The sequence below is a fragment of the Megachile rotundata genome, chromosome 9 (genome assembly GCF_050947335.1).
Source record: "Megachile rotundata isolate GNS110a chromosome 9, iyMegRotu1, whole genome shotgun sequence".
In the NCBI taxonomy this organism is placed as follows: Eukaryota; Metazoa; Arthropoda; class Insecta; order Hymenoptera; family Megachilidae; genus Megachile; species Megachile rotundata.
In genome coordinates, this window is record NC_134991.1 from 17,876,992 (window position 1) to 17,886,656 (window position 9,665).

Consider the following 9,665-nt stretch of genomic DNA (forward strand, 5'->3'; position numbering starts at 1 on the left):
CTTCAGTATCGAACACGAACAACCTCCTCGACCAACATCCTTCTCCCGTTTCCCGACGTCGTCGTTCTCGTCGTCGTTCTCGTCGTCGTCGTCGTCGTCGTCGTCGTCGTCGTCGTCGTCGTCGTCGTCGTCGTCGTCGTCGTCGTCGTCGTCCTCGTCGTCGTCGTCGTCACCGTCGTGGTCCGTAGGATGCGGTGGATGGTGCATATAACCCTGGATGGATATACAGGAGCAGCAGAACGGCGCCCCCGCCGCGATGCCCGCCCGCTGCACACTGGAACCAACCCTGTTCCGTTCCGTTCCGTTCCTCTCTCTTCGCCCTTCTCTACGTTACCACCACCCTCTGCTACGACTCTCCCACCATCTCTCTTTTTCTCTCCTTTCTTCCCTCCGCGGCTCTCTCGACATTGGGAACTCGTCCTCTTCGTCCGTCGTTCTCCACGGTGTCACCCTTTCTCCTCTTTCTTCCCATACTCCACCCTATCCGTATCTCCGTTTTGCTCGTACCGTTTGTCCTTGTTCGTCGGTCGAACCGCTCGCTCCTCCGTCTTCTCTTTTTCCCTAACGTGCTCGTTCCTTTTCGCTCCAACGACCAACAGGCTACCCACCCTCGAACGTTCTTCCGTTTCGCTCTGGCTTGCCGTGCACCCTTAGCCGTTTCCTTGTTTCTCTCGAAATTCTTCCCCGTCTACGCCACCTGGCGAAGGTGGTAGATCGCCGAGGTGGGGGAATCTGCGCGAGTGTACATATTCCCGCGATGAATGTACGCGAACGTTCCGAGGGATGATCGCGTGTTGGTGCGGTCCTCGCGCGCCCTCGTGCGCGCAACCCTCGCTGGGCCTCCCGCTCGATATCGGAGAGTCGACTCTACGACTGCACGATACGAGTCCGTTTATACCGGGTGGCGCCTCCGTCATCTTTTCGTCTACGAGAGTTTCTTTCTTTCGCCTTCCTTTTTCCCCTACATTTCTTTTTACGTTTCCCTCCGATCCGTGCTCGGTCGTCCCCAATTTTCGACCGTCCACGAGACGAAACAGGTTACGACGACGTGTCGCCGATCGATCTTCGAACTTCCAAGGATCTTATGGAAGGGATTATACGATTTGTCGATGAGACACGCGGCTATCGCCTCTTCGAAAGCGAATGTACGGTGTCTTACATTGTTACGCGAATCGAAACTGAACAGTGGAATTTGCTTCGATGGAAAGACGCGTCGTGTCTAATGGAAACGAGTTAACCGATTGATATTCGATTCCTCCTACGACTTTCGTTCGTCGTTCGTACTCGTGTTTTCTCCTCGTAGTCCAAAGAGTTGCCTATACTTTCCTATCGCGCGTATGTACGCGATCGGAGAAATGTTTCGAAACTCGAGGAACGCACGGCTAACCCAACGCGTGACGATGCATCTCTTATATCGCGTCGACTGTGTAGAAGAGTACGACACGGTACTCGAGAACAGTTAAATCCGAAGCGTTAAATCGAAACCGTGATTCGAAGAAAGCTGGCAAAGAATTACGATCACTTTTTAAACGGAAGCTACATGTTTTTTAAAGAAACAGAGTTTGGCCTTCGTTCGAGCGACGCCGTTTCTCGAAAGGATACCGGCAAACCCAACACTAATGTCGAAACTTTCAACGAATAAAAGAAAATTGTTTCGCGATCAATCTTCCTGGATCGTTCCTGCAACGACGATCGATACCGACTAAACGAAACTATCTACTAACAACGATAAGGACTTTCAGCCTCGTTAACGTTTACTCGATGAACATTTAAATGAAAACGCGTTTACCGAAATAATAACCATTGTCTGTCGAGAGGATTACCGAACTAGTGGATGCAGCTATCGCGAGTATTCAGCGACTTACACATATCCGATTCAACGTTTCCCTAGCGACGACAATAGCGAGCTTAAGCGTAAACTTCGTAATCAAAGGAACACACTCGAACGAAACGCGACCGCTGTGCACAATGTGTTGGCCACATTCTCTCGTTAACCGTACAAAGTAACACCGTGTACATTCCGTCGACTCGAGATACTTTACAAAAGGGAAGAAACTTTTTCTCGAATCTACTCGTCGTTTTGTTCGATTCACTGACAAGTTTCTATTTGGATATTTAGCTAGAACCTTTGTTCCTCGAACACTCGCTCTCGATCTCGAACGATCGGATTATCGGTATTAACTTTCCCTTACCTCGTTATCTCGGTAGATCGTAGTCGCGTGTTCGTTGCATCGGGTATGATCCCCTTGTCCCGAATGAAAATATCGAACAGGCGAGAGAAGCGTTTCGTCGAACAAAATAATCGGCCATTACCTTGAAAAAATCCTCCTCGATCATCCTCGAATGCTGGTAAAAGAAATAGTAAGAAGCTCCGTTCCAAGCAAGCGCGATTATAACGCGAACCGTTATACAACGCTCGCGAAGCTTCGTCGCTTTCTGTATCCTCCTTAAAGCGTGTTCGTTATGTTCCAGAAGTCGTTACAGCTATTAGCGAGTGACGAAGAACGCCGGAACCGGAGACTTTCGAGCTTTCGCCTCGTTTCACCTTTCCGTGGCTTCCGCTGTAGCTGTCAGCCGACACGTGAGTGGAAATTCTTGCGAAAAAAAGCAACGGTCCAATTTTAAACGAGATCCGCTACTCTCCCTACTCTGTCCGTACACGACGTTGTCTGAATTTTAGCGATAATTTAACGAAATTGCCTCCCCTCGCTGTCAACGTTTATTCAACTTGATTTACGATTATCGCAAATTTTCTGCTAACCCCTCTGACCGTCCGACGATCCAATAAACCGTCGGAATCTCTTTAGTCGGAATAAAATTTAACCACGCAATCGTTTGCTCGAGTTACGCCGATGTCGCTTCCAGTGGTCGCCAACAGAGGGACATTCGCGACAACTCTTTCGCGAGTACACTTGCTCGCGCAACATATTTTCTCTACGATTCCAAGTCTTTTTCTACCGATTTATTTGAATTTTCTTTCGATTCGCGGCAAAAAGTTTGAAATTGCCGACTCTTCTTCCTTGAATATACATTTATTCTTCGCTCTTCCACGATCATTTTAACAATCTCGAAAAGTGAACTTGAACCGAGTTAGATCCGGTTACTAATCACGGATGTACAATATCGTAGAGTGTAGAGATACCGTGTACAGCGGTATCGCGTAAAGCGTAAAAGAGGAGCAAAAGACGCCGTCTTAAAATACTCCGCGAAGATCCTGCAAGAAAAGCTCCCTCATCGGAAAATAACGAGCAGATAATCATGACTACTACAGCCGAGTGTATCGTTCCGTCGGGTTGGTATAATTACTCGCCGCCAACGAGATTCATTAGGAAGACGCAAAGAAAATAATGACATTCGTTCGAGGTCGACTCGACTCGCGCCACACGTCGACCGGAGAACGTTCATCGTTCAGCGTGTCACTTTCTTCAGGACAGATCGTATCGAATAAGCAAGACCGTGTCAGGTTGTAGCGTTCGAATCTCGTTTAAAGCGATAAATACACCGATAGACGCGTGATCTTAACACGCTTCGCAATGTCGCGTATTATAAAGTTAATCGGAAATAATTGTCAGGGAAGTATACGAGAGTCGATCGACTTCCGATCCAGACGAGCTAATTCTCCTCTCGAGCGGAGATCGAAACGCGACCCGAGCCATTACGAGAACGAAGAAAGATTGGGCGAGCAATCGGGGCCAGAACGTCAGAAATGGAAAGGTAAGTAAAGCCGGTGACGTTAATCCAATTAATTGACGCATCGGAAACACGAGAAACGATAGGAGAAGGAGAAGGAGAAGGAGAAGAAGCCACGTGTACACGAAGCGTGTACAAGGGACACCCACCACCGAAAGCCGCCCAGTATCCACAGATTAGATACACGTATATATCGAAGCTACACCACCCTCGAAAGTTTCGACGTCTCTCCGGTCGAAAGGTGGAACCACCCCCCATTATCGAACGTCCTGCTAGCAGCAGTACCGCGTCGATTCACCCCTCCTACCCTCGACAGCATCGAAACATCTCTCGAGGCGACAACTCCTGAACAGTGTTCGCCAGAGAATTCGTCCTTTGCCCTGACGGCCAATCTCGGGCTCGTTACCATCGGTCATTTTTCGATTACGTAACGCTCGATGTCCTGGAAAAACCGTAAAAGTTCGACCGGATAACGAATACTGACCCACATACGTTCCCGCCACAAACCATCGTAAATCGTGCGGCCACGATTTAACCTAGGAACCACCCAACTTCGACCCGACCATCCTTGTTCTTCTTAATATTTTTCACCTACTCGCTACCATCCGCTGTCTCTCGCTCTATCGGCCACTACGTCTCGCACCCTTTCCATCCACTGGAAACTGGGAACGAAACGACCCTTTTGTTCCGTAGGGGTTAGGAAGAAAGGAAGAAAGGAAAGAAGGAAGGAAGGAAGGAAGGAAGAAAGGAAGGAAGAAACAAAAGAAAGAAATCGTATTGGCCTTGCGCGGCTGTACGCGCGATTAGTCGAGTTTTCGACTACCAGATACGAGGTTCTAGGCACTGCTGGCCACGTTCCAACTTCTCGTATCCACGATTCCGTGTGCACTCGCGCAACCCCCCACACGCTCGAACCCGTGCTCGAACCTGGACGCGCGTTAAGCCGCGTACATGCCGCAACGATTTTTCGATCTTCGACTCGAATCGAGTCTACGCTGTTTATCTCGATAACGGTGCTCTCATTCGAAAGAAGAAGCTAGCTCTACAACGTGGTCAGCCGTTGTTTTGTCCGCACACGTCTCGACGGTTAAAGCGCGCTCGCGTAGAAGAGCGTAGCCGACTTGGACAAGCGGAGCGCACGCGCCTCGAAATGGCCGCAAGGAAATTTCTGTTTCGCGATCGTACGCGTTTCGCTGGTCACTCTGTACGCCGCTCGCTCCTCTTATACCGACTGTGAAGCTCGATTGCACCCTTTTCCAGGCCAGTTTGAACGGCTGCCAACTGAATCGGACACGCAAATGCAACACGTATCCACGAACAACGATGTACCGATATACGGCTTTAAAACGACTTCGATTTTGTGCGAACTATGAATTTACCAAACATTTTTACTTTCGTAATTTGACTTTCAAGGGTCGTCCTCTGCGAATGCGCGATTATCCGATGGAAATTTTCTCGGATAAAAAGGGAATTATCGACACCGAGTGAACCGAGCTAGTATACGTTACGAGCAGGGGTGTAAAATTGGCCCAGACGCACGCATGCGTTCGCGCTCGCTCTACGAAATCTCCGACGAACTGGTCTCTCCGCGGAACAGCTTCCGTTTCACCTGGCATTCTCTATCGAAATAATGCCGGCGAACCGATATAATCGCGATCGTGACCCTATCGCGAAGGACAAATGCAAACGTGCCACTCGAATCAGTGTCGATAGATTGCAAGAGATCCTCGCAAATTTCCTTCCCTGAACAATCGACAAACGATCCATCGATCGTTATCCTCCCCTAACGGATTTTTCTTTGCGTCAAAGACATACTTCTTGCTTTCTAATATACGTATTCCACTCGAGAAACTTACGGACAATTTCGATTCTCCAATTACGACGCGTATACGATGACACTTCGAACGCGATCGGACGTATTCTTCCGTGTGTAAGAGTAAATCGAAAACATGAAATAACAGTTGTTTCTTGTTTACGAAAAAACTCGATACGAAAAGTTGTTTACGTAAGGAGGTAAGGAGGACGACAATCTGGACGATCGTACGATTAGCCGAGGTATTATGAATTTATTAAAGAGAAGCTCGATACAAGTAATGATCGATCATTGGGTAGCAATCTGCGATGTCGCTAATTATCGTTGTTGATCGAATAAAACACAGGAAACATCGAAGTTTCCTCCATACGGTAAAAGACGAGTTATTCGATCGATGTTACTACGTTTACCATCAGTTGCAAAAATGAGACTTAACAACGATAGACAACGTTGTGCATCGACGATAAATCAGATTCACTGAAATATCTAGTACCGAAATATTCTTAGTACCGTAATTACCATTTTAATAATAGAGAATAATTATTATTTTATTTATGTCGAGTTCGCGAAGAAGAAAGCGTTGATCGGTGGTGCCATCTTCGAACGTCCAACTACCCTGATAAAACAACCCTTGCTAACGGAGCGATAACCAACGCATTGGAAACGGTTCCAGTTGAAAAACGAGTTATCGTAGGTCGGGCAGTAGTTGATTGGCGCGTGGCAATGGTTTGTTTGGGGGAACCAAGAAAATATACATACAGAGAAACGAGAATATGGTCACGAAGTCGGGGGAATGAACTCGATAGACTCAACAAGACCTTTCCTTTACAATATTCTTCGATCACAGGCTTAATTATACCGCTTGCTGCCCTTACCTACACAGTCAACCATTTCGAAAGATTACATTAAAGAATTATGCGCGTAACGCGTGAAACGAAAAAGTATAAAAGTGACTCGCCTATAGGGACAATGCCTTAACGGTAGCTCATGGATGCTTAGAAGCATCGCTACTCGTCTCATTTTTAGCGATCGAAAGGACTTTTTCGCTTTTAACCGTACCTCGTACTTGCAGCTCGCCTACCGTAACTTCTTACCGAAAACGCTAACGGTTTTTGTCGATTTCACAATTTTCGCGTTTCACGTGCGACAACTTTCAGCCGGATAATCGAAGAGGTCCGCGAGATCGAAGACTTATACGAAGATTTATACGGCTCTTTACGAGAATCGAGGGAAAGGGAGGGCAAGGAAAGCGACGAGAAAAAAGGAACGGAAGGAACGAAAGGAAAACCGAAATAAAGTCTGAACTCGCCGAGCCGAAAGAGAGGGAAAATACGAAGGCGTTTAAAAAGGGAGAAGGATCGGCAGAAGGGGAGAGCCAAGGAATTATGCGTATTCTCGGAATGATTCATAAATAGTTTATTTTCGTAGCAGCCTACCAGAGAATCGTTAGTTACGAGGCGAGGTTACCGTTTCCATGTGGCGCCGCTCGTCTTCTCGTACATGTGCGCGTTACGCGACGGAGAGACGAAGACGAAAAGTAACCGCGGATCAATCCGATATCCGATATTATGCGTCGTACCTTTTACTTCTTTTTCGAAATACCCGCGCGTAAGTATAGATGCAAAATAAAAACGAAAAAGCGTTCCTTCGTCGCTCGTGTGTATACTCCGATCAAATTTTCAACGATAAAAACATGTATCGATAGAATCGAATTCGTTCGCAGATTCGTTGTTAACTTTTCACGCGACAAAGTTAAATCGATAGTTTCTTTGTTCATAGTAGGTAGGTAACGCGATACCGGTTGTTCGAAAATCCGTTTAATATGTTTTCGACTAAAGAAACGCTCCAACAATTACGTAATAATAGAATCGGTAATTACTACGCTATTTACGCGCGAACGACCAATATCGTAAGCGACTACATTCTACACACGCGATACCGTAGGTATACGCTTATTTCTAGACGCCCCGTATAGAAGTTACAACCTTATTTACCTCGTGAAAGTTCCTGTACAGGAAGGAACGTACGTTTACACGAAGATAAATTTAAGTAAGTCAGTTCCATGGTCACTATTAGCAACGTCAGAGAACTTGGAGCTTGAAAACGGCCAATATCGAGCGATCGAACAGCTAAAACAAGAATAGGACGAAAACGATGTCCGGACGATGAAAAGTTAATAACAGTGGACAACAGCGTTTCAAGCTTATGTTGGCAATCAACCGGTTGAATGTATAGTTAAATAAATTTTCCGACGATGATACTTGTACAACGAAGCATAAAGTGGGTGGAAAATGAAGCCGAAATCCAGATTAACGTTTCAAAACAGTGGCCACGTAATAAATTCTGTTCATCGGCTGCGAAACGAACGATACTCTATAATTCTGCGCGCATATTAAGCGACTGGTTACATATCGATAATAACGCCGGGAATGCTTTACGGACGCGTTAACGAACGTTTCATACGGGTAAAGCAAAACTATCCAACTCGTTGCTTTCTCTTCGATTTCTTTAATAACGCGAGAAAAAACTAAAAAGTCTGGCTAAAAACGTAGTAGGGTCATAGACGCGTCTAAAAGCCAAAGATTATAACAGCGAATAAAAGGCTATTAAAACGCGGAACGGTCAGGGGACATTGACAAACTAACGAAGGTGTTGAACTCTTAGGAACGAGTTGATTTATGATGGTGATCTAGGTCATGTTCGGAAAACCGACTTCCAGAAGTTGGTTTATCGGATCACAATTGCGTTTTACGGAAAAGGAACCACCGATAAAATAGAAGCGGTAGAAAAATGTTCCGACGTTTCGCCATGAAACTGTCAGTGGGTCCTGCCCGCGAATAACATAATCTAATATTTGGAATTTTATATTCTAAGCAACGAGGTAAGAACGAAAAAGCTTCTTCGTCATTTTAATGCGCTCTATCGACTGCTCTAACAATTAGCCTACTCCCACCGTTTCAGCCTACCAACCAAGCTACCGATCCAACCTACGCGTTAAGATTGAATCTGCAGCGTAATTGCTGACCACGGTAAAACAGCCGATTCACTCGGGGCGATTCTCCGAGTAGGTTTAGCCTATGCGTTTAGAACTTTTCAAGAAAGTTCTTATCAAGTAGGATCCCTCTAGTGCGAAATGCACAAAGTACAGACAGTTTTACCGTGATCGAACGAGCGACCCTTCATTTTTTCAGGAGCGAGAGAAGTTAGGACGGTGGAAGCTCGCGACCAAAGAAACTGGAACGAGTTTAATTTGCATATCTTCCGAATGCACAAACAACTCGGTCAGGCGACACGTAACGAAATTTTATATTTCAGCTGTAATAGAGAGAAAGAGAGAGAAAACTTTTTCTTTAGCGATGTTCTCGGCTTCGTCGAAATTCCACCGCGACAAAATATTCGCAGGGCCACGGTAAGTTTTCTAATTATACCCGAAGAAGGTTTGCTTTTCACCGTAACACTACCTGTGCGACGGATTTACCCTTCTTCCAACGGGAACTTTTCTCCCATTTCTTTCCTCGTTTTTCCGCCTGCCCGCTACTCTTAGTATTCTTTCCTTCGCAATTATGTAGAATTTATGACGGTCAACAACGAAATAATTTCGAAAAACGTTTCTCAAGGTCTTCACGCTTCGCGACTGCTTTACACTTTCAACCGAATGAAAGAAACAAGCGAGGAAGAATCGTGGGACGACCCGGGAGAGACCGGGGAAAGACGAAGAAAACGTGGTTACGAGGGTTGTTATTAGCGGTACGCAAAGGTTTCCATCGTTTTCAAGGCAATTTTCTTTATTAACATTCTCGTGATATCCAATTATTTATCAGAACGATGAAATAACTCGACTACTTTTTATAGCGATTTAAGCGCGCCTTCCATACCTCCTTTCGCTTGATGCATATTTCTCCGACGAAACGAACATTTTTTCCGGTACAGAGTAGTCTTTCCTTCGCGACAAATACACTGAACGCGCGATAAACAGCGAAGATGGTAATTGAAACGGTTGCGCCAGAAACTCCTGCTGTCCAATTATCTCTAAGAATTTTTTCTTCGCGAGAACAGATTTTTAATTCGTCGACGAAAGGGATCGTTTATTACACGACGCTTCGATTCAATATTTCCGATTATCGAATACTTTTTTGCCAACATTCTCCGCGCAAAATCTTGA

The 9,665-nt window shown here is 45.9% G+C and overlaps 1 long non-coding RNA gene across 2 annotated transcripts; it reads left to right on the forward strand.

Moving 5' to 3' along the window:
• The first annotated feature begins 6,971 nt into the window (after window positions 1–6,971).
• Window positions 6,972–9,665, forward strand: LOC105663949 (uncharacterized). 2 transcript variants are annotated; one of them, XR_013039329.1, is made up of 4 exons: window positions 6,972–7,443; window positions 7,519–8,567; window positions 8,695–8,912; window positions 9,121–9,665. It is a non-coding gene; the product is annotated as an uncharacterized LOC105663949 (long non-coding RNA). The 2 variants fall into 2 exon arrangements; XR_013039328.1 differs by having other exon boundaries at window positions 6,972–8,567.